This window comes from Micropterus dolomieu, linkage group LG19, assembly GCF_021292245.1.
Source record: "Micropterus dolomieu isolate WLL.071019.BEF.003 ecotype Adirondacks linkage group LG19, ASM2129224v1, whole genome shotgun sequence".
Classification (NCBI taxonomy): domain Eukaryota; kingdom Metazoa; phylum Chordata; class Actinopteri; order Centrarchiformes; family Centrarchidae; genus Micropterus; species Micropterus dolomieu.
This window is the reverse complement of record NC_060168.1, coordinates 14,487,937-14,514,284: the sequence shown is the minus strand read 5'-3', so window position 1 is coordinate 14,514,284 and position 26,348 is coordinate 14,487,937. Positions and strand designations below refer to the sequence as shown.

Here is a 26,348-nt window from a genome sequence, read left to right as displayed (position 1 = left end):
TTATGTAACAGCTGCCCTGAGCAGGTGACATGCATCCACTGTGTGTGTGTGTGTGTGCATCGGTGTGTGTGCTGTACAGTAAAGATCCTTTGAGTCCACGTTTACATAAGCGTAGCAGGCATTTCAGTGTTCCATGGCATCGGGAAAGCCCTTTTCCACCCACATCCGCTGCTTCAGTCTGTTAGCGAGAGCCGACACACACACACACACACACACACACACACACACACACACACACACACACACACACACACACACACACACACAAACACACACACACACTACAACTGACGCCTTGAATAATGAAACACGACCCTCTTGATATGGCTTCATAAATATTACATCAATAATCTGACATTAATGGATTTTCCTTCCATGTAATCCTGCCTTCTTATTTGTGCAAAGCAGCCACACAAACAACAGAAAGTCCTGGAAAGTCAGAACCGCAAAAGTTGGCAAGGCCTTTAGACAACAACATTACAGGCTGTTTGACAAATGTATTACTTTTGGGTATACACGTGTACAGCATCAGTATATTCATTAAAACACACTGTACTTAGAGGATTAGGGAAAGTGATTAATACATGTTTTATGATTTACGTGCTATCTGCCAACTGTAGGTGTTGTTGTTTGCTGTGATATCTCATTGTGATTGCAGGTCTCACAGCTGTGACAGCGTGGGGAAAGCCCTTTGTACATCTGTGTGTACTTGTGTGCGTGTTTGCTTTTGTAATGAGGCCACTGGTTTCTGGGGAAAGCCCAAGGGCTAACCTCCACCCACTCACTGTTTCTGGATACCTCTCTGTGTATCACTTTGTCTCCCTCTCTATTTCTATGCACGTCCGCTTTTTTGTATGTCTGTGTATGTGCTTTCAGGGGTTATGTTCACCTTTATCAGACAGATTGGCCTCTCAGTCTCTTTCTTCCTCTCTCTCTCTCACTCTCTTTGCCCTTTCTTAAAATCCATATCAGTTTGATGTTTTCATTTTACTTCCTCTCCACACTGTAGTCTGTTCTGCAAACCAAGGGCACAGTTGAGGCTTAAGTATTATGGGAGAGAGCTGATGTGTGTGTAAATGTGTGTATGTGTGTGAACATGGAGTTTCTAATGAGGCCTCGCTACAACACCAAGCCATGAAGCCATGAGGAGATTCTTGTAGACAACCCACATTTACATCCCTGTATTTATACTGTGCATGTAGCAATATAAACCTGAGAGAGGCTTGAGCCACTTGTGAGAAGTGAATGTTTTTATCCACTCAGTAAAATCACAATCCATATTCTTCCTAATGTGTTCAACAAAAAGTGGATGAGATGCTTTGCTAGTAGCAGCTATGAGGATCTTGAGACACAGATTTTAAAAAGATATTTTCAGTACACAGCACTGTGCACAGGAAAAACGCCTAAATAACATACCTAAAATGAATCAGGAATAACTCCACAACCATTTGGCCTAGATGCATAAATCTGGTCTGTTTTGAAAGGTCAGAAGCTAAGGAATACAAATCCATTGATCCATAAATTAACATGTTTATTTAATCATTACAGACTAAATGGAGATGCAATAAAGAAAAATATATTTTCAACCTCGCCTGGTAAAAAGCTGATGTAATAAACCATCAAAACCATCATAAGATAGATTATAATGCAACTGAATATTTTCTAATACACCTGGAATGCAATTTTAACTGTGAATTTGATTAAAATAAACTAAAATACAATTCTTTTAAAAATATAACAGGTGAATGTCCATATTTTGGCAATATTTACTGTTTAAATGTTGACTTTCATTCGGAGTTATCTTTAAAACACTATTTATGTCCATACAACCATGTTCCAAATACATAACATAACATTGAAATATTGATAAAAACAATGAATATTGATCAATATTCCTGTGACCAAAAGCACTCCAATACTTTACAGACATATAACATGAGAACGGAATGTCCCACAGAGATGGGGGCATCAATCGATCCAAATGGAGCAGACCTTTCATTCCTTTGATACGCTGGATGTCTATGTAGCTACTATGGGTTGGCTACCAGATCGTGAAAAAGTCCATGTGTTCCAAAGCGGCACATCTCCTCCTCTGCAGGAAGCTCCCAGGTATTGCGCAATAATCAAGATGGCGTCTGGTGATATTTTTAGCAACAGATCAACTGATTTTTGGACTGGAAATGGTGAAAACGGAAAAAGAAAGTAAGCAGTTGTAATAGTATATGTATACGGGTGCATTTGTTGTTACTTTTATCCAGCTAATTAGTCTGTAATTTTGGTGATACTGATATGAGCTTTGCAGCTGATCTCAGGGGGAGATTAGCTTTGGTTTGAGAGGTTGGAAATGAAGATAGGTTGTGATAACTGGATGCTTAAAACTGCAGCCATGTACAGTGCTCAAAGAGAGATTTATGTTGTGAAATATGCCCATTTGCATGCTTGATGTTTGATATGTGTTTGGTGTGGATAAATATGGTTGGTCTGAGCTTCTAGCTGAGCCTCCTATAGCTTCACAAAGGTGTGTGGCATGGATAGGGTGATGCAATACTAGTTTCAGACTTGAATTACCCTTTTTACAATCACTAATTGTTTTTCATTATTATTTTTGTCCACATCAGTGACGTAACTTAGCTCTATGGATAGCAATGTTGGTCAATATCTCAACAACTATTGAATAAACTCACATTTGACCATGAATGGTTTTCTACAGCCATTCATGGCCCCCAGAGGATCCAGAGGTCTAGCTTTGGTCTCCTGACTTTTCCTCTAGCACCACCATGATTTGGTTTTGGTTGAAATATCTCAACATTTAGATGAAATCTACAGAAAATGATTAAAGGATAAGGCTCTTGGGTTGTGACATTTAATTTTTGAGGGAGTCACTGGGGAATTTAATAACCCCTAACTTTTTATCTAGTGCCATAATCAGGTCAAAAATTGACTTTGTCCAATACACACTTTCATTTCACTTTGTTTTGCAACGAAATACCTGCAACACTAATGAAATCCCCAACATTATACTTGTGTGTATACTGTTTAGTGCTAATTAGCAAATGTTAGAAGGATGGTTAAACATTATAACTGCTCACAGAGCTGCTAGCATGGCTGAAAACTAGTCTTGTTTAAATCAAATTTCACTTGTCTTTATTGCAAATTACTCTATGAAGGTCAAAATATGTTGAGCAATGACTCATGATTCGTGTAAAAGTCATCACTCTGACTGCATAGTTTATATGCTAAAATGCTACAGCTTACTGATTGCTTCTAAAGAAAAACACCTTTTAAAATGTTAACATTGCTTGAATTTAGACTGCAGCAAATTTTTTAAACTCTGATAACTGGACTACATGAATCTCCTTGAGCTGTCAGGAATTTATTGCATGCTCTCTTTATAAGGGAATGAAACCAGAAAACAAACAACTCAACTTAAAAAAACCCCTCTGAAAAGAGATGTCAAAAACAAAAGAAAAGACCCCTTTAAAAGACGCTGTTCTGCTATGGAGCTGTCCAGTGTGCTGAAACTAACAGAACTGCATTGTCATCCTACCTGCAGCCTTAATCACAAAAACATGAGACAAGAATCAGCTTGTCAACATGACACCCACTCTGCAAAATGCCAGAGGAAACCCCATGGAGGAGCAGTACACCTCCATGTCATATGACAGTGCTCACACCATTTGCTTTTGAAATAATTCCCAACATTATTGACTAATCAGACATCTGCCTGTGTGTGGAGTGATACAGAGTGTGATGCTTGTGTGTGTGTGTGTGGGTGGGTGGTTGTGCGGTAATAAGTAGAGCCTGTAAGTAGCATTGTGGTGGGAGGAAAGGTACTGGCTGTTATTGGATGTAGAGTGGGAGGTAGGCAGGCAGAAGCAGGGCTCCCCTGGTTACTGTTACTCTGTGGGTGGTTACCAGCAGCCCGGCTCTCCTCTCTCCTCATGACTCTGTCACTGGGCTGAGGGGGCGATGGACGGGACTACCTCTCTCCCTCTCTCTGTCTCGTTAACTCATGCTCCACGGCCCCTTCCTGTGCCTGTTGTACTTTCTTTTTTTTTCTTCAACCAGCACAGTTCTCCACTTTGTCCCGATATCAGTTCCTGTTGTGAACCCACCGCTCGTTTTTTTTTAATGGGTTTTCCTCAGTTTCTCTCCCATGCTGGCCCCCCACCCTCTGGTCTTCAATGCAGGTTTCTGCGCTCCACAGTGGCCTGAGGAAAGACCTTTTCTCCCTCGCTGCAGCCGCTCCACCCACCTGCCTGAAACCCCTGCTCTACTATACCTGTCGCTTTCTTTTCTATTTACTTTTTCCTATCTGCCAGTTTCTTTTTCATATTGATCCCACCGCACATCCCACATATACTTTGGTACGCATTGTAGTGTGGCTGACTTTTCTTTTTTGTCACCTATTCTCATTTTTCTTTCTCTTTGTTTTCTGCTTTGTTTCCTTTGGCCATCACTTTGTGCGTCATTGCTTTATGCCTGTTTTCACTGAGTTTTGTGTTGCTATCTTTATTGCAGAGACAGTGCGTTTGTGTAAGTGTATGTGTGTGTGTGTGTGTGTGTGTGTGTGTGTGTGTGTGTGGTCAGCTGTTCTTAGCGCTACGCAGCTGATGTCAGATTGGATAGTCTCAAAGCAATAAGGCAGTAATCTCTTAAAGGCCCAGAGGCTTTAAGTCCACACCTTCTCTTATCTCTCTCCTCGTACTTCTTTACCTCCCAACCTCCTTCTCACCTTTAGAAGGAAAGACTATATTACCTCTAAATGGATGTTTTGGTGCGGCGATGCCCTCCTAGCTCTCTCTCTCTCACACACACACACACACACACAAACACCAATGCATACTTGCGTGCATGCACACTCACAATAAGCGCATGTACACACACTCACGCTCCTCTGGATGTTGCTCTGCACCCACCATCTTTATGAAGCTGAGAATTATGCCACCATAGGTAATCATAACTTGCCATGCCAGGGACTCATACAAATACACCATGGCCCCTTTCTCTTATAATGTGTATACAATGATCCAATATAGAAGGCGCAGACCAGGGGGAATATTCAGTGACCCAATGCTGTTTTCAGTCTCTTGACTGTGTCACATTGAGATGGACGAACAGTGCAACTGTAGCATATTTTCCTCATCTTTCTGTGTGTTTACACTGAGGAATAGCTTCAGAGCACAGAAGCATTAAAACCATGTCTTCATAGCAGCGTGCACAGAAATAGAAGCACGCTATGTCGTTTCATACAAAATGTGCGCTTAGGGTGAGCATGTAAGCAGGACTGGCAGACAGACGGGAGAGAGAGCTGCCCCCAAGCTAACACTTATATAACAATATGTCTAGGATATATAGCACACAGAGGATCCATACTGTTGTTGGTCAACAGTAGAGTCATTTAATACAGGCCTGATGTGCTGATGTGCATATGCATCCCACAATATTTTCCACTGCCTCAAAGTTTAGAAGAAACTTGTGCTGATAGCACTTCTACAAAAGTTTATACTTGGTACTCGAGAGCCAGAACTGCACCAGCTAGGAACAGGCTGGGGTTGCATGCTTAGACTTTCTTTGGATCCTGAGCTGTCTCTATAGCAACCACTGTAGGCAGTTGCTGCGGTATTCACTAGCCGTTCCTGCCCCTGGCATCGTTAAGTGTTTGAAGTTGTCCCAGAGGTGCTCAGCTGAAAGGGTTAACTCCACTGCTCCCCTGATAGATGTGTTCGCTGGCACGCTTATTTGTCTCTTTGATGTTTCCCAGTGAAGGGGTTATCTGGCATCCGGGTCTATCTGGAGGTGTTTGGAGTGAACAAGCATCGGCCGCAGTCTGACATTGATGCTAAAGCCAAAAGAATAGGTCAATGTGTCTGCTGGTTTGTAGATGCGCTACACAAACGAGATGCCCACCACTCAGCGCAGCGTGGCACCCTGGGGTGAAGTGGTGTCAGAAGCCGTTAGCCAAAAAGAGGCAACGGGCGCTGACACCAGTCAGAATGGCAGATGTCCACACGACTAGGCAGGGTGGCACATGAGGGCACGGGACAGGCCAGGACTGGCTTGTAGAGGCTGTCCCCCCTGGACATGGCACGAAGCAGACAGAGGCGTTTCTAACATGGGCAGCAGACTGCACCCACCACAGCTCGTCCTCTCATAAACTCAGAACCACATTAAAGGCTGACAAAACTGATTATGAGCTCATACTGGCGGTAACCTGATGGAGCCGTATGTCCATATGTGAGTGTGTTTTCTTGTACGTCTATCTTTGCGAGAACCAAGAGTTTTAGACTTTCAGACTGAGAACATTTCTGCAGAGTGAAGTTATTCCTCACTGATTCAAGAAAGTGTTTCTCGTTAAGATGAGAATAGGATAGCAAATGTTAGGTTACTGCAGCAGTGAAAATTAGTGATGGGGAATAAGGAGTGAAAATAGGAAAAGAAGGGTCCTCATATGGATAGTACAAAGACATGAGCATGTGTGAGTGTGAGTGACACAGAGAGAAAGTGTGCATAAGAGTGCATCTGTGATCCTGTTTCTACAGATTTCTGCTAAGGTCTGTCAAACCTGACAGCACAAGCAAATTGCCCGAATAACTCGGGCAGTGTAGATATTGAACCATCATATTACTGTGTATCTTCGCTCCAGACCAGCGCCCTCTAGTGGGCAAAGACCAGGTGAGTGTGATTGCTTGGAAGTAACTCTGCTGTTTCCCCCACGTGCCGCTTCTGTGTCAAATCAATGCAAAATCTTTGTTCAGGACCAGTCTGCTCATCCAGAAGCAGCACCTCTGCAGTAACTATATATATATATATATATATATATATATATATAATCTGTCACTGAGAAATTTTTAAGTTAACATTAAATTTCAACATTTAAATTAGGGCTAAAGAAATTTGTCAGTGAAATGAAAGGCCGAGTTCATGTTTTTCTGTGGTCCTTCGAGTGTTTTACCGGAGCACAGCTAGCTCGAGATCCTGCTGAAACCTATGAAGACTGATGAGCTCCCTCCTCATCCAACCATGATTTCTGTCAGGATTCCTCAAGAAAGATTATATTACTGTGAAAGGAAAATCATATTATCTGCATTCTCCAGATATTATTAAATTGATCAATGTTTGATATATATTTAATCATTTGGATTTACATATTCAGGGTTCATTTTCATGGCCTTCAGCTTCAAATGATACTGTATTATTAACATAATTGTCTGAGAAGCATTCACTGTTGAAAGACATCAATGATTTTTAGGTTGACAATAGTTTATCGACTGAGGCTAACAGGACTTACTTCAAACTGGAATTAATTGATTAATTTTGCGTGGGATAATAGAAGTTTGTTACAACTGTTCTTGTGTGGAAAACTGGCAGATATCAGGCATGGTGGGACAACTGACGATAGAGAAGGTAGAATTTTGCATATCAGGGGCCAGAGATAAATGATACGTTCACACAAAAAACATGCGTAAGCCTTTTCCCACACTTAAACTGGTATTTATAAAAGAAGAATGTGCGGCGTGGTGATTGATCACGGTGATGGTTGTTTACAGGACTTCCATACACACATATGAGACAGCTTTACATTTAATTAGGCATAAAACTTGAGCACCAATGGAAGCCCTCGGCTGTCGGTGGCCCAAGAGCGTGAGAGAGAGGTGAATCCCAGGACTTTTAGCTGCACTTATGTAAGCTCTGATCTGATGTGCTGGCAGGCCCGTCTCCACACTCCTCATCTCCTCTCCTCTCTTCTCCCAGAGATTACCTCGATTACTCTGGCAAGACATCAGAAGGAAATCGGGAAACAGGGAGAAAGAAAGCAAAGAATTACTGTTGCATGACTGAAAGTGTAGCTTTATCGTAGCTAGCAGGCAACTGCCATCTCAGAGAGTAGAATATACTCCGGTCAAATAAAAGATTCATTTTATCCCCCTCCTTTTCTGAAACACAACAGATGCATTTGAACGTAAGGACTGACAGCTATATGTGTAGAAATGGCAGTTTAGCCATGTGGTTCATGAATAAAGTATCGGTTTAAGATCAAACGTACAGCAAACTTCAATTTAGTTGACAGTTTTCTTCAAAGGCCCTGCAGAAGATGGAGCTGAAGCAGGTACATTATTGTAAATCTACATCATTACAGATGCCAACCATTTCTCATTCCATATTGTTTTCTGTATTTAATTATAAATCTGTAAGTGAACCCCCCCCCTTTTTTTTCCCCCCATTGTGTTCCTGTGTTTACACACACCAGCATATAATCCAGAGTGATTGGCTCATTGGCTCATAAAACACGTCTAATCTGCTAATACTGAATGAAGAAAGCATCTCGCCAAGACTTAACACAAGCCCCCCCGCCTTTGTTTTCATCTCTGATGGAAATAGCAACACATGGGCCACTGTGTTTGTCTTTAAGATGGCACACAGCTAATCCTGTGTGAAGCTGGAGGGATCTCTTCAGCTACTCTTGTCAGCGTTGATTTGTCAACAACAATCTTTTCATTTCCTCTGTAAGCTGACACCATCATGTCTGAGCGATAATGTGATAGAGGCGAAGCTGGATTGAATCTGAACGGGGTGCGTTCAAAAACCAAGCTGCCACTCTGCCATCGTACAAGTGCAGCCTTTGTGGGTTTGTGCACTGTGGCTTTAAAAAGAAATTCTCAACAGTTTAACAAACAAGCCAACCAACAAAAAATTGTTGACTTAAGGATGCAAGAAGGAAAAAGCATATACATGCTGCAGAGCACCCATTTAATCACGCAATTGTTTGAAATAAGGGGACAAGTATTGAAGGTAATTAAAGATTCCAGCCATGGACGTCTGGCTGGTGAATATGGAGCTGTGAGAAAAAGAAGCAAACAACAATTAAAAAACCTCAATAGGAACACCCAGCTTAAAGCGAGCAATCATGTCCGAGATGTTGGGCCTAAATGAGGATGTTGTTTTCTCTTTTCTGTTCTGTCAATCTCTGCCAGAAAGCGATTTCCTCCTGAAGAGTGGCGGCCAGGGCTAAAAGCATGTTTTAATAAGCGCACTGACACATCCATCTTTGTTTCTGAGAGATAAGTCACAACGAGCGCAGAGCAAAGCATCCGGGGCTCGCTGGAAGGATGCCCATTGCTGCGTATCAGTCGAATGTGCTTAGGCGCACAAAAACACACAGACACGCACTTACATTCAAGCTCACATGCACACACATACAAACAGAAGAGCTGTCACCCTAACTTAAATCCTATTTACCACCAAACCAATGGAATTTTTCCTTGGAGCCGAAGGTGGTTGGCATGTTCACTTTATGCCTCCTCGGAGATTAGTGAATTCAGCCCTGCTCTGTTCCCACTATGTCTCCTTTTAAGTCTTCCCTCTTATACTCCCCCTTCCTCTTCTTCTTCACATCATTGCGTTGCATTAAATGTGCTTTTATTTGTTTATTTATTTATTTGTTGTTTTTCATCTAGGGGAAAAGGGAGTGAAGTCTCAGATACCTGGGACTTATAGCTGGCTGGGGCTGGTAGCTGTGCGTGTGATTGAGGAGCGTGACAGAAATGTCCTCATTAGGTCTCCACAAATGCTGTGAAGAGAGGCATGCTGCACAGGGGGAGAGAGGAGAGGAGAGGAGAGGAGAAGGAGGAGAGGAGAGGTAGAAGGCAAGGAGAGAGGAGAGAAAAGTTTGCGAGCTTTTGACACTTGGCACCTTTTTATCTGCGCTGTATCTGAGAGTTTAAAGTTGAGTGTGCTCTAAAAGATATTCATGCAGAAGCACACGCACAGGCACGAGTTCACTCACTCTCTCTCTCTCTCTCTTTCTCTCTCTCTCACACACACACACACACACACACACACACACAGACACAAAATGAGTCACAAAGTGCACTGGAGTAACTCTATGTCATTATTATACACTATTAATTAAAGAGAAATAATAGAAGCCAGATGAACTTCTGTTCAGCCTAATTATCATGTCTTTGATACCAAATTGTGCGGAAAAAAGGGAGAGTGAGCAATAGAGAGAAAAAGCGAGAGAAAGATTAGTGTATTGGGAGGTTCAGACTGGGACTTGGGACTTAGGGAGTGGAACTCGGTGAGAGGAGGATCCTACGCTGCATCCCAATATGGCACCCATAACCCTTCCTTGAAATCAAAGCTCAGTTTCTTAATTACAGAATGAAATGAGACACACACACACTCACACAGGGGGAGATAAAGACAGAGATGGACTACAGGGAGGAAAAAAGGGTGTAAGGGAATGAAGAAAGGGATAACAGTAGGGGGTAAAGGGATAGAGGGAACTGTTGCTCAGGGGAAAAACGGCAACAACAAACAACAATCATCTGTTTTATCTCGCTGCCTTTCCGGTACGTCTCGTCCTCTATGTGCATCTAGTGATCTCTGAACTCCGCGCTTCCACGCCAACTCCCCTGTTGCCTTGTTTACATGTTGTTGCCGCTGCCTTGTTCATAGCACGTTGATCATTAACATCATTATATACCTATGATACTGCAAGTCGAGGCACAGATCAACTTTCCTTCCATGCTTACTGCTGGTCTAATGATCTGACTAACTTTGCAACCTCTTCTTTTTTTTTGTCTCTTTTTTGTCTTTTGTCATTGTCATTAAAGTGCTGTGAAAGCACACCTGTTTGTTGTTGATGCCGCGGATGTGACAAACTGCTCTCAGAGCACAATGCTGCCGAGAGATAAGGTGCCCTACGGTGAGAGTGAGAGGCAGGCGGAATGATGCCGGACGCAACAGGAGTGACGACAGGGTGATCAACAGCGGCTTTTGGTGAAGGTATTCAGCAATAAATGCAATGTGAATAAGTCAAATAGGGGCAAGACAGAGAGATGGAGATGTGGAGAGAGAAAGAGGAAAAGTCAAAGAGATAGGGGAGAGGGAGAGAGGAAGAGGGAAGGAGAAAGTGGTGGCACAGCTGAGGTTGACACTAATGAGGAGCCTTTGTGATGGGACCTGACAGAGGAGAAGAAAGCAGAATCCCCCGACACCGATGCTCCACAACACTCCTCCGCTTAATTGGGAGAGCCAGAGCCCACAACGAGGGTGTGTGTGTCAGAAAGAGTGCATATCTGTTTTAGGAGGAGTAAGTGAATGTAAGACAAAGTAGACTTATATATACACACTTAATTAAGGCTACATATTGTGTGTTGGTGGATAAATGTATGTAATAGCGCTAATGTAGGTATTCACAGTTCACTCCGTGTTCTTGGTGGATTTTCACACTTTTTGGTCCAGAATTTCACGCTTTTAGTTGATGTTGGCAAGATACGCAGCTTAGAGCATTACATGCACGCTGATGGCTTTGAGGTTCACACATCGGATATCTGCCATCTTCTCACATTCTTTAAAAGTGTCAGGAATCCAATGTAATAAGCCCACCCTTTCCTGCCTGCAGTGCCCACATGCATACTGTACACGCGTTCACTCCAGCGACAGCACTTACATGGCTGCATGAACTGAGGATATACACTCGACGTTGCAGTGCCACATTCGTGCACATGCATGCACTGTGAACGTGCACTTGTGTGCGGACACAAGTGGGGACACTCGCTCACTCCCTGCGGTGCAGTTTCCATCTTTGACTCTGAATCAATCATTTTTAATTTATCAGAGGGGATTTGTGTCATGAAGGCTGATGCCAACTCCAATAAGAGGAAAGAAACAACACAACAGCAGTGAAAAAAGCCAGCGCAAATCCCTGCTCTGATGCGATTATAACACACAACCAAATCAGGGCTGACTTGAATAGACACAGAACACAAAATCATATTACGGGAAATTCGATGTGCATGGCATTACATTGCTCTCAATCTCCCCTCTTTTCTCTTTTTGCACTTCTCTCCCTCATTCTCTTTGACTTTCTTACTCCATTTCTTCCTGTCCTTCTTCCTATCTGTCATCATCACCATTGCCTCCCCAGCTTTTCAATGCTAGTGACCTGAAAAATGTGTTGCCAGTGACTTATACGGCCCCTTCCCCTTCTCTGAGCAGATCCTCTGTTTTTTGCCGCCGGTAGTGAATCTGCCATCCATCCTCACCCCAGGGACAAACTCTGTTAGATCCTCATGTCACAGGTAGCAACCAGGCTTAACAGCAACAGATTGAAGCCGGGTACCATATCATTTTCAACATAACCGCAGATATACGGTAACAGATGAAAGGCAATCTCTTAAACACTGTTGAAATGTGGCCACAGCAAAAGCTCTCTTATAATAATGTTTGATTTAAATGACAAAATAGCTATGCTGTGAGCAGGTATATTATGAAAAAAACACAACAGTTTTGCGATCAGAAGAGAGGTGAGTCAGGGAGAGAAACTGCGAGGTATAGAGAAGAGCGAGGGGGTGGGGGGGTGCGCAAAATACAGTATAGAGAGTGCGAGAGCGAAGAAGCTGAAGAGATGGATAGAGTAGGGTTGTTATGTCAGAGGCAGTCGAGCTGCTCTCATCTTGCCATTATCTCAAGCACCCTCACATTACCATAATAATGGCTTTTAACCAAATGTAGCACTCTCCAAAGCAGCACAGGCAGAATCTGTTTTAACCAAATGTAAAACACTCATCGACAGGCAGAATCAGAGGGGCTTAACGTTAACATCACCATAGACCGACAAGGGCTGTGTGGAAGGCATGTGTGGGTGAGTGGGAGTTTCAGGCTGGATATAGCCTACTGATGTAGTCTTGATTATACCTATAATGTACAAAGATCATTTTGTGTGTCACATGCGCACCCACAGATATACATCCCTGTTTGACTGCTGGAAATGTTCTGCAGCAACACATATCAATTGTCACGTATGTGTGTGCGTGCATGAGCATTTGTGTAACCGTGTGTCAATTCCTCATCATGCTACATGTGCTGCATGTGTATGTACATGTGTCAGTGTGTAAGTGCGTGTGTGTGTGCGAGCGTGTGAGTCAGAGTTGAGCTCCAGGTCTGGCCAGGTACTCTGCATGTGTTTCCCCCGTCCAGATGGCCTCTCGGCAGGCCTGGGCTGGGGCACGGGGTGTCCTCCTGCCCTCCCACCCAGCTACCGCAGAAGGTCGACTCGACCGAGCCGCTTGCCTGCCCTGTGATGCCGCCTTCCAGACCAGCAGCTCCCTGCCAGAGGAAGAAAAAGAGCCAGAAAATGGTTTTGAAAGCCAGTTTGTGCCATCTATGTCATTAAGCAGGTGCATATGTAATAATGACCTTCTGTTAAAATGACCAGAGAAAACACAAGGATGAGAAAATCTTTTTACAGCCCTCTTGCTCTTCCTCTCTCACATGCTCACTTTCCCCTCTTTTCCTTATGTTGCTTTACCTTCTTCCTCCTTGTCTCTCTTTCTTTTGCCATGTGTCTAGTGTTACAGTTATTGTGCAAGTGTGTGTGTGTGTGTGCAAGTGTGTGTGTGTGTGTGTGTGTTTGTGTGTGTGTGTGTGTGTGTGTGTGTGTGTGCGTGTGTGCAGTGTGAGGTGCCAGGAGGGTGTGGAGATCCACAGATGGTCAGGGTGGTTCCCACTCAGTGAGATCTGGGTCAGAGCCCGCTCTCAGATTAGTGGGCCTCACTCGTGAAGCACCACCCACAGGTTTCTGGGCAGACCTGGATCTGACACAGAGGTTTTGTTTTGTTACAGAGTGACACACTCACCCGTGATATCTTATTGTTTCCGCCAGCTCTTGAAAACAGGCAAGTCACCTGACTGTTGTATTAGTTTGTGTTGTTCAAGGGCTTTAAATTTGAGCATTTACTATATGTCTTCCTGGACTGGAGGTTTAGCTGAATGCCCAAGATTTTCATGCAAATATAAATTAAAATAGTTGTACAGTCGGGTGCTAAGATTATTTCCTAGTCTCATTTTGGGGGTCTGTCCAAGCCTGCAGAGCTCAAAAACAATGCAGTCCCTTGACAATTCTTTTCAGTTTGTCCTATGGCAGAAAAACTACGATGCAGTAGCAAAACAAAAGCAATTCTCTGGCAACAACAATGAAAACAACAAACAACTAGTCCATGGACACACTGAGCCGCCGAGAGGCTCCTGAACTTTAAATATAAATTTAGATAATAACTGTAAGAAATGAGTAAAAAGTTTCACTAAGTGGTATGTGCTTTTTCAAAGCTTTAATATGTGCATTGGGTCAGTTTGGAAGCAGAGGTGTCGCTCATGGCTCTCTAGAAGCATTTAGTGTCTTACTCAAGGACACTCCAGCAGGGTGAATTATTTCCGATGGAGTTGCATGAATCTGTAATTAAGCAAGTTCTGGTTGTGCATTCAAGTGGTTCACCACGTGATCATGAGGACGAAAGATAAAACTGCCACAGTGATAAATTGAGTTGTAAACTCCTGTTTCTGTGTTTTGGTGTCTGATAAGCCTTCAAACTCATGGATCTGTTATTCCAACTGGACTTCCTGGATATTTAATGTTTTACCCGCTAGGTTCTGTCTTAACAATAAATCACATAAAATATACGGCAAGTGGTAAAAAGGGAATTGTACTTGTCAGACTTTGCAACTAACCCACCTAAATGCTCTTTTTGGTGCTCTGCAGATGCTATGGAGTCAGTAATCCGTGGTTCATATAAGTGGGCATGACAGAACGTACAGAGGGGTAATGTTGTCACAGTGTGTGGAGCAGCATCCCATTGGTTTAACACACAGCATGCTATCTCAGATTCTGTCAGCTCTCATTCTTGATGATGGTCATGTTCTTCAATCTCACAAACACACACACATATATACACAGGTACATGCACTGCCATGTGCACAGACGCACACACACTTACACACATTCAAAACCAGACTAATGAATTAATTACAATAACAGCCAGTGTGTTTGTGTGTATGGGGTGCTAATAGGAAGTGACAGGGGCTGCAGCGATGTACTCATCACTCCAGGCTTCCTGCCTTTCCCCACTGCCACTCCTGACACCACCCGCTCTACCACCCACCCCACCCCCCTCAATCACCCAGTTCAGCTTGACATTTCTATCTTTGTAGTGTGGTCACCTGTCATTCTTTGAGCTGCCTGTTAGCTCATCACTTGTACTGACACAAGTGCATGTGCATGAATACACAGAGAAACGCACACACATGTCAGCAGCATGCACACATACACATGCATGTCTGCTCTCACCTAGTAATAACGTATTCATACACTGAACAAGAAATACAAAGATGCAACACAACTAACATGACGTACATGTCTGTATGTGTTATTTATTCATCGTGTTGTGAAAAGATAAAATCCAGTCTCCACAGGTTAACCATTTATTTAAGTGTTTATAGTTGGCTTTAAGATAGACTTAAAGTTATGACTACGTTAAGGTTGTTAGGTATAGAATTAATGTAAATTACAATTTCCCAACAAGTATAGTAGAACAAATTTGTGTGCGTGGGTTCAGGGCCTCCACTGTGCAGGAGAATAAAATGAATAAAGCCTCCACAGTAAATATGTGGCTTCTCACCTCATTCATTATGTAATGGGAGTAACAGCCGTCCTCCCTCTCCCCTATCTCTCTCTCCTCACCTCCCCTCTCTCCACCCCATCCTCCCCTCAGCCTTCACCTTCTGTTCACCACCTGTACGGGAACAGATTCTCTCCACTCTCCGCATGACACTTCAATCTGTTCTACAGCAGATAGAAGGATTGAGTGCTGGTATTTTATTTTTATTTTCATGTCTTTTCTGTTCCTTTTTTTTTACGTCTATATCTTGTCTCCTGCACTTAGTACTCAGCAACTGACGTGCCTGGACGCCACCTCAGGTCAAATTCAAAAGGTTAAAGGTCTGACATTTGAACACAGTGCCAGCAGGGCTGATGTTCACATGCACGTGACATCGTCCATGTATGCATACAGTCACGCACATGCAGGCAGCAGGCATTTCTGCATGTTGGTGTGTGTTATTTATGTGTGCATGTCTGTATGTATGTCTGTGACCTTAAACACATGTCTCACCCTACTTGTGTTGTTCCATATGTGACACATGAGTTTGACAAGCTTTGCAGCTTTACTCTATTGTCAATTTTCATATTCATTGTTAGCTTTCCCGGCAACATTTGCTCAGTATTGTATAAAGACTGACAATCTAAATCTGTAAAGTGTGAAAAGAAAGAGAAGACACTTGTGAATGACATGAGGAGGGTGAGAAAAAAATGTGAGGGAGGGATAATACAGATTGATAAAGAAAGACAGGAGGAAGAATGAACTGCAGCTGAAAGGAAAAATCATTTACATACTCGCTCTCATACACGCACGCAGGTTATAAAGAGGTGGCAACAGAGGGCTGATGGTTCCTTCTCATTGCTAAAGATACAACTGATGACAATTCCATTAATCCTGTCAGTCCTCTATTCCTCCATCTCTCTCAATCCCCCTCTTTTCTCAGTCCTTTTATAGATGAAAGGCTTCCACTTTTTCTGTCAATGGCCTGCAGTCATCTGAATTAAACATTGATTTTATCGGAAGTTTAGTCACTGCGTCCGTGACGACTCGCTGCCTCCTCAAAAACCACGTGCGGGTGTCTCATCGCGGCGGAACGCAGAGCCAAGGAGAGAAGGATGAAGATGAGATGAGAGATGGAGCGGACTGAGTTAGAACAGAGGAGACGAGGGGGGTGTGGGGGGTAGATTTCAAGAGGACGACATTAAAACGCAAGAAAGGAGACAGACGGGGACATAGGAAGCTGAGGAGGGAGACAAGGCGAACACAGGGGGATGAGAAGAAAGAACAAGGGATTCGGCGAGCAGCAATTAAGAGAGGAAGGAGGGAGAGGAAGAAAGACTGAGCAGTGGATGAGGCAGGGCTCACACAGAATAGAAAGGGGAAAGGGTTTTTTGAAGTGCAATGTTCAAATCTCTCTTTTGTTCCCGTCATTGTCCAACACCTGCCACAACTCATCTCTGTAAAAATCCCTCCTTTTTCCTCCCATTCCCATCCTCCCTCACTCCCACCATCAACAAAGACACATCACTGCTAATCAGCTGGGCTACCGCCACACAGGCCCACATTATTCTTCCTCTTCTTCTGAAATATTAAGAAGTTACAGTTTCCACATTTACAGTTGCTCACGCTTGCAGCGGCAAAAAACAGTTCTGTTTCACATACACAACCTCTGGTAAGAGAGGGAAAAGAAGAAGGTTGTGTTGACACCCGGTTCTCGACCACACCAGCCAAATTAAGACAAACAGAACAGGTTGACCTCTAGTTGGGAATGCACAAGCTTTGCTGTGGTCCCCCCTGGTCTAAACTTCCTCTTCTTCTTCGTCCATGTTTCTTTCCCCTTTTCCTCCATCTGTGGTTTGTTGTTGGGCACCCTGAGGAGACAGGAGATGAAAGGGAGTTGGTCTCAGGGGAACACCAGCGTTGAACAGGGAGGCCCGGCGCTCTCTCTCAGCACTCATTCCCGCAGCGTTGCGCCATCTCTGGGATTAAGCATTTTCAGAGAAGGACGACAGAATGGGTCCTCTGGTTCACGTTCACCCCTGTTCATAAGTGCATTGCGTACACACACATTTCACACAGACAGACGGATAAAACTTCCAGTCTCTGCAGTGTTCATGTTCATAGGGTGTGGTAGACTTGAGGGAAAATAAAAAACGAATTCAACACAGATAACAGCAGAAGCGCGTTAAGGAAGCAGAATAAAAGTAATGGGCTAGTTTTCATAGAATTCATGAATATCTCTCTCCCTCCCTGCTTTTGCAGTCCTCTCTGAGGTCTTCTGGCAGCTAACGGTGGAGTTCCCTCACACCCACGGCCCCGGGGTGGCACGGCTTTGGCTCCCAGTGTGCACTACTTCCCTAGGAACACCTCACCATTTGGGTCAGTCTCCTATCTCTCTTTCTATCTCTCTTCTGGTGTCTCTCTCTCCCTCGCTCGATCTCATTTTGCTGCAGTAGGTATGAATAATTAAACCTGCGTTTCCTCTCCTCTCATGTCATGTCTCTGTCTGCCACCCCTCCTCTCGTCCTCTCCGCTGCGTCTCTCACTCAGGCTGAAGTGTTATAACAGAAGTGAGTCATTTAGAAGAGGGAAAAGGCTGCAGATCAAGGAGGGTTGAGTTCAGTTTGGAACTTGGCATGTTACATAAGCTGTCACTGTGTGTTATTGACTGAGGGGTGGGGGGCAGAAAGAGTGAGGTGAGACTGTGATAATGGTGAACGGAAAGAGCGAGTGAGAGAAAGATGGAGAACGAAGGATCACGAGTGAGTTAGTGGGATGTAGAGTGATGTTGCAACAGTGGTGATAAAGTTGCATCTTCTCTTAAAAGGTTTTGTAAGCTACCCTTCAAAGGCAGAACAAATTTCACAGTTTGCAAAAAACAAATGGCTCTTCAGAACCTGAAGGATCCATTGTTTCATGTGTTACAAATGTGGAGTTGAAAAGTTACCTTTGTTTTCAGTTGTTTTGTGTATCGATTTAACTAGCAAGGAAATTACATATCTTCCAATGTTACAAAACATATAACACAGGCTTACAACAAAATAGATCAGATCTAAAGACAATATGAGCATGGAAGTTCATTCTTGACACTGGGAACATGTTCACAATTAAAGAGAATAATCAGTGACAGATATGATCAGTAGGATTATGTTAAAGATAACTAAAGTCAATGTGTCATTACAAAGATCGTGATACCAGATAAGCAGTACATTAATGTGGTTATAATCAATATTTTTTATTAATGATCACATGATTACTTGTATATGAAAGGGATTGCACATACTCATGTACCCACAGAATTATCACAACTCTGCAGTTCCCCTTAGCTCTTATAGTGTCTTTCAGCTCATTGTTATTAGTTTTAAAGTTTTACTTTTATTCATCAAGTGGTGAGAAACACAACTTCATGTGAATGCTTATGTTGCTCTTTGCATCTGCCTCTATATGCAAAGAGGCAGCTGTTTGCAACATATTTTTCATTTCAACTTAAAAGGTGATGACTTGTCAGTGCTGTGTTCACAGCTTGTTTGTGGCCAAAGTATCAGTTATTGCAGCTTTAACCGTCTAACTCGCTGATAGTCACAATAAATCCAATAAAGAATTCAATAAACTTGAAACCCAAAAACTGAATTGTTGATAAATGATAAATAGAGATGAAGAAAGAGAGAGAAAAATCAGCTTGTGAGAAAGATAAATCAGCTTGTTTGTCAAGATTACTTCAGACGAGTGCGAGACAGTTTCAAGATCAAGTCACGACCGAATCCTGGGGTTGAGAACAAGTCAAGACCAGAAAAACAAAACAGTGCCCATTTAATATTCTTCATATTATTGTTTTACTGTTATTCTTGGTGAGAGTCAGTGGTGATAAAACCTCAAATATCAAGTTTGAAATCTGATGGGAACAGAAAATAACCTACATTTGCCTAAATGTTGCATTATTTACTAAAACTGTGTGTGTGCATGAAAGTCTGAAGAAATGAAATCCAACATATTAGACATTCAAAGATTCTTGCACAGTGCTAAAAACTTACTATTTAAGTACCACATTTTCCCGCACATAAAACTACACAAATGAGGATGCTTGGTTGTTAGGTGGCAATAAAACACAATAAAATATATTGTAAATTACCAGTGCATGTAATATTTGTCATGGGTTTGGGTTGGTTGGGTGTGTTTTGTATTTGTTTCTGTGTTCATTCCCTGCCATTTTGTTCGCCCTTCTCTGTAGTTTGTGTTGTGTTACTTTGGTCATTTGTTTATTCATCAGTGTTTCCTTGTTATGAGTTATCATCAGTGTTTCTAGTCTTATTTTACAGTCTCTATGTTCTTTGCTTCTGTAGGTTTTGTCAGCAAGTCACCTAGGTTGTTTGTTATGTTTCATTTTGTGACAGTGTTCCTTGTGTGTTTCAGTTAACTTTACTTCCTGTGTGTTTGTAATTAGTCTGCTCTTGTGTTACTTGTCATGTTTTACTTCCTGTGCTTGTCCTTGATTGTCTTAGTGGTCTCACCTGTGTGTAATTAGTTTCTCCCTCACCTGTGTATTTAAGTGGCTGTCTGTCTTTGAGGGGTTGCCATTGTGTCATTCATTGTGGCTTTTGTTAGTGTTTATTTCTTGTGCCTAACTTCCAGTGTAGTCTCTTGTTTCCCGGTTTCTTGTGGACTATTCTCTCACTTGGATTTTTGGACTTTGTCAGCCAGATGGCTGAACGTAACAGTATTACTGTAAAGAGTTTGTGAATCTGTGGAGAACTGACAGCTGTCTGACAGCAGAGCAGCATCTCCAGCCTGAAACGAGGGCTGCCAGTGACGCTGGGTGAACCCAAAGACTGGGTTGGTCTTTGACTTGGCCAAGACAGAGACAAGTCCAAATACATACTGAGTCCAAGACAAGCCCTAGATAAAAGGAAAATGTCTCGAGACTAGAATGAGAACCAAGAATGGCACTGCCCAAATCAAGGAGAATGTTTTTCGTCGTGTGTGTTTTATGCAAGTAGATTCCTGAATCTTTTATGTCCAACCATAGACTGTATACTATAGATGTAGCCACTGTGATGTCACCCATTGGTTTGTGGACTTCTCGATTCCTCGACGGCACATTGGCCATTGCGATCTTGCTGTTTTGGAAGCAGAAGTGATCATAAAGTGGATGAGAGGGTGGAGCTGGGGAGGGATACTCATTGCTACTCATTAAGAAAGTGTTTACTGAGGTAATGAATCAAGTGAGTATTACTTTTGTCTAATTTTGACTCCTATGCTGTCGGACTTCTTTTTGCAACCAGTGGACTCACTCCCTGCTGTTCACTAGAAAGAATGCAAGTTGAAGGCGCTTCAGCATTGCTTCACTTTGTCAGACCTGGAGGTGCCCTCTTGTGTCCAAGTGAAACATGTTGCATTTAGAGAGAGCAGCATGCGTGAAGTTTCTTAAATCTTCTTTCAGTTCATAAGGAGTAGTTTCCATTTTAAAGTTCACAAGCTACATTATCACTTTTATTCTCCTGCCTGTAAACGAAACATGCTTCATTAGCCTGCAAAGCACATGATATTGCAGAATTTTCACCAGTAAATACCCCTTTACCCTTCTCTGTGCACCCATCTACCTCTTTGTCTCATCTTTGCCCTTCCCTCCATCTCTCTGGCAACTCCTTCCCTCTTTTCGTCTCTCTTCCCTCAGGTGTCATATTACCATAATGGCTTCTTGTGACGGTGATGTACTAAGCAGAAGTATGGAAATGCAATATGCCACAGCACACATTATGAGAGCTGAATGCATTAGATGTCATTTGTGTGAGTATACGGCTGTATGGTCATTATGTGTTAAATTGTGGGAAACAGGGGGGTGGGGGAGTTGGTAAACTATATTCCAGTTACAGTGAGGTTCGGGTATTCTGTAGCTCGCATGCAAAGAGGAGTGAGAATTAACAGGGAAATGAATATATGGAATGAAAATGGCCTCTTGTCATTCTTTTTTTGCATACCTACAATATTTACTGCAGCACAACTGTGGCGTGATTAGACACTGAACTGACTGAGTTTGGTCTGCGTGCGATGGCGTACACCTTCATGCTAATCTGTTCATAATAGTGACAGATGTAGATGTCACAGTAAGAATATAGATGGCATGATACATTTGTTTGCTTTCTCCCTAAACTGTCTGTGCTCTTAGCGCCTTTTTTTCTTTTAGTTGCAGGGATGGTAATACCTATTTGTTGGTCACTCTGTCCACCACTTTGGTCCAGACTGAAATATCGCCAAAAACTATTGGATGAATTGCCACGATATTTTGTACAGACAAACTTTTCTTCCAGTGCCACCATGAAGTTAGGCTTAATTTAGGGGTAAAATGTCACAACTAGAAAAATTGCCATGAAATGTGGTTCACACATTCATGTTTTCTTATAACCAGCAGCTGTCAGACCAGATGCTCTAAATGGAGAATCTTCAGTGTCCTCAAAGTGTGAACTTGGCAAAATTGCATTTTCATACTACTGTATCAGTTCAACCAAACAACATTATCTGCCTCTGTATTCAGACAGAAGACCGGAAGTAGGCATGGTTAATAAGGAAGTCACATTAAATTGTGCTAATATTAATTGCCAATGGTTTTGCTAAAGCATCAAATCCATTTTCTTTTCATCCCCTTTTCTTTTCAGTTTTAACTAATCCAAGTTCTATGAAGTGTCTGAACCCCACCACCACCCTTTTAACTGGGGGTCTTGATTTGCATTGGAAACTATTCACAGTAAAGATATAAAGAAAAATATCCTTCAGTTAAAGGGAATAATCTTTCATTTCAATGGGCTACAATTGCATTAAATATCAATCCAACAACAGTAGTGGAACATCATGACACCAAACCAACAATAAATTCCTTTTGTAGACAGATTTTGAAGCTGTGCATACCACTGATTATCAATAAAAATATTCACCACCCTTCCTCTGTATAGCCTCACTACAATTAACCAGAAAAGAGACAAAGCTCAGATATTTAAACACAAATGACCAACAATAAATAATAAGAGCAATGGACAGCTATGAAATAACTGCCATTATAACAGCATAATAAAACATCTCCAAAGCAGACCAGACAACACAGAGATGTAGAAACAACATAAACTCCAGCACAAATATCAAATGTAGAGATGCACAGTTTTTACACACCACGTAGTGCGCATATAATGCTGCTAGGCAACGCAGTGGTTGTACTCACCTGTCTGTACATCACTCTGTGAGTTTTGTGCACAGCAACAGTCTGCTTTTAGCTCACCTTGTTTGGTTAACCACCCTCAGTTCATAGTATCACCTGTCTGTACCACTCTAACCAGCACGCTTAGCCAAACATTTTGCGCTGAAAGAGGCTCCACAAGCGCAGAAAAATAAACAGCATAAAGGTCTCACACACCTCCGTTAACGTAGAAGTCCCACTGTAGCAAATGTAGAAATCACAGCTGGAGGATCCACTGTGAGCATTTAATATTTAGCCAAACCATATATGCAGCTGTTGGTCACGCAACAACTTGGGTGCGATTGATTTGTGTCACTTAGTGTGTTCGCCTGGTGGTGCATTAAATCAGTGATTAATTAAAGCAGGCAGGTGTTGTTGACTTGAATAATTTAGGCCTACATGACAAACTTAATTTGGAAACACTGTCTCATATCAGGCATTCAAAAGCCACATTCAAAACATGTTATTATAAGTATATCTATGTTGAACAGTTGTGCTCTCTCCTTCTCAGGTCCATATATAATTGTGCTATGTTGACTTTTTTTATCTGACTCTACTATCTCATCTAAGCTTCTATTTTGGCCAGGTCTCTCCTGTAAAAGAAAAAAATATTTTACAAGACTTCCTGTTTAAAGAAAGGTTAATGTTTCAGCGAGCACCACAGCTAGGCCAGAATTTTAATTTGCTCATTACTTTGGTTTATGACTATATACCTGCAAAACGGATTGCATATGGGTTTCTCTGTGTGCTTAGACCATTCCAGCATGATCTGGCACCAGATCCATCGGCAAAGGTGGAGAAAAGTGACCTCCACATAGTCTTTTTGGACCTCGCCAATTCCTTTCATCCTACTTCCAGGACCTGCAGTTCTACTTTTCCACCTCTGAGTTTATCTCCAGAGGTGTCGTGAGCTCATCAACGAAATGTCACAGAAGGAGGGTGTACTCCTCTTACAACCATCATTAGTTACTTCATAGCTGAGTTTATCATCAGCAAAAAGACTCTCTTCTAAGTGCTTGGACAAAGGATACTGACATCGCATCTTGTGTTTTTGAAAACGGATATTATTTTACAATACTGAATCACTTGAAATTTTACTTTTGTGACTGTAATGAGGACTGTTCCTATCGCTCTTTCTAAGAACATTGACCTCTGCAGTCCAACATAATGTTTCCTCTGTGTGTTGGCGTGTGTGTGTTGCAGCAGGTGTGATTATGTGGTCTCCTCAATGTTACAGGACCCTAGGATGAGTCACTGTGTTGCTGTGGGGACACTTCCTGCACTCCTCATAAATATAGCAAACCTTAAAGTGCAGAAAAATGTTCCTTTTTGAAAATGGGCAAAAATGAATGAAGGGAAAAATATGCATGTATATGAATATTTCAGTATTTATATAAGTTCTAAAAGACTCTGAGGGTCTGTTGTGGCATGATTGTAAGGAAATTAAAAAAGAAAGGTTTATTGTGATGCAGGTGAGAAAAGTTTTTAAACGCAAAGACAGAGCTCAAAGTTCATAGAGTCACAGAGATGGTGTGCTTTTTTGTTACATAAAGGCAAAGAGGGTGGGGGGCCATATCCGTGGGCATTGCTTCAGGGCATCACACTCTGTGTGCCAGAGAGAATGAGACAAAGGAGTAGAGGAGCATCCTGTCACCTATCAATCTCTCCTCTTCAGGTTTTATTTATTTTACTGTTTTTTCCTTCACCTGTTTACACAAATTGTTTTTTCCTTCAACTTTTCTGCTTTTCAAATTATGCATTGCTCAGTGTGAATGCACGTTATTGTTGTGGAAACTCGAGAGAGGGGACAATGAGGCCTCCAAACTCCAAATCTCTCTTTTTGTCTTTAGGCTGTCAAAGTTATCATTGTCAGTTTTCATTTACTGTACAATAACAGTACAGTTTATGCTTGTATTAGTTCAGTGAAATGTGTTTTTACTATACTGTATGCTCTCTCCTTCAAGTACTTCTGTGCTTTTGCCACAATGTTCCCCGCTTTTGAAATGATTTGTTGTATCCCGACAGAGCAGACGATGGAAATCAGTTTTTGCAGCACTACTGCAGTGATTCAGTGATTCACGCTAACCGCAGCCTTAGAAACACAATACCATTTCCCCAGAACTGGGTGAGAAAGTCAAGAATTCATTTATAGTTTCTACCCACTCAATTCTTTTCACAGTCACCAGGGAAAAGATCACCAGTCAGTCAGTCACAGGGCCATCACAGATAGACAAACGCTCTCTCACAGTCAGATTCTTACCTAACGAGGTTTCCTGAGTGTGGGAGGGAACCACAGCATCATGAGGGAAGCCATGCAGGGCTGGATCGGAGACGAAAAATGGTCCTGGACTTTTTGACTCAGATGGACATTCCTGAAACACCTTGACTAACAGAACTGGTATCGCTGTTCTCACTGGGCTCCTTGCTCTCTCTTCTCTCTGCTGCCAGTGCCTTTGGGCTCACTGGCCTGTGATGATTGAATGGTAATGGTGCCAAATGAATAATTTGTTATTTTAAAACATTTGGCTCTGCTCCCACCTCTCCTCTCTCAGCTTTTCATCACACCTTTACGTTTTTTCTCTTTATTGGTCCAGCTTGCTCAGCTCCACTGTTTATCAATGTAATGTCACCACTTAACAGAGATGGGAAAGGTAAAGTTAGAATGATGTGGACCGAAAGTAATTGGCTGGGAGAGAGAGGCTGACAGATGTAATACCCAACCGCAGGGCCGGCGGGGTCAGTCAGTCACCCTGGTGCATAATCAAAGTGTGACAACCTCACCTGCAGTAACTTCTGTTTTTGCAGATGCGCTGTTAAATTAAGGCACTTAGCCCAAAGGCCGGACAGGGGTTTAGAGATGTAGATGAATATTTCAGCAAGCACATTTCAACAAGTGTCAAGAAAAAAAACAATTGGCTGATACCTGTTTAAAAAAAAAACAAATGTTTTGATGGCTCAAAAGGCACGTCAGCCCACCAGGAAAATGCCCAGTATGCCAGATGGCCAATCCAGTCTTGGCATTGAGCACTGTTAAGTAACTGAGACACCTTTATGAGTGAATATAATTTCTTATTAAATCACTTAATAAATAAATGCCTAGGCCAGGGGTATTCAATTAGATTTCAAAGAGGTCTAGTTAGAGAAAATTTCCTGAAGCAAAGGTCCGGAACATCAAAACGACGAACTTGCGTTATCATTCAGTACTATAACCTATAGTTGTATCAACACATGTTTTTAGTCAACAACGGACTGTCAAATCAAATAATATTTGATTCACCAAACTGGAAGGATAATAAATAATAACTATTCAAATAATAATTCTAAATTTAAGTAAACTAAATTAAAGTGCCTAATTTTTAGATAAAATGTAATAAAAAGTGTAGCTTGAAGTGATGAAGTGTAGTCTTAACCAATTTTATAATAAACACTCAACACATCATAACAAATGAACAGCTGTAATGCCTCCTCTTCTCTTTCATTTCCTCTTACAGAGCTACCACTTTCCTACTTTCTGTTGTTCAGTGAGAAACGTGAGCTCCAGCTAGCATATTGGAGATCTATGAGATATTCTGGTTTTGAACTGCCCGTGGGAGGAATGTGCATGTAAATATCTGTACATTCTTGATTAAAAGTCATGTGAAATCTCTTTTATCTTTCGTCTCCTCAATTCGGGTGTGTTTCCAAAA

General features: G+C 42.2%; 1 protein-coding gene across 1 annotated transcript in view; it reads left to right on the top strand.

Moving 5' to 3' along the window:
• The first annotated feature begins 2,166 nt into the window (after positions 1-2,166).
• Positions 2,167-26,348, top strand: part of egr1 (early growth response 1) — a 77,781-nt gene continuing 53,599 nt past the window's right edge. Inside the window, exons 1-2 of the mRNA XM_046030076.1 lie at positions 2,167-2,202; positions 17,703-17,819. The gene's annotated coding sequence lies outside the window, so the exon portion shown is untranslated. The remainder of the gene's footprint in view (positions 2,203-17,702; positions 17,820-26,348) is intronic.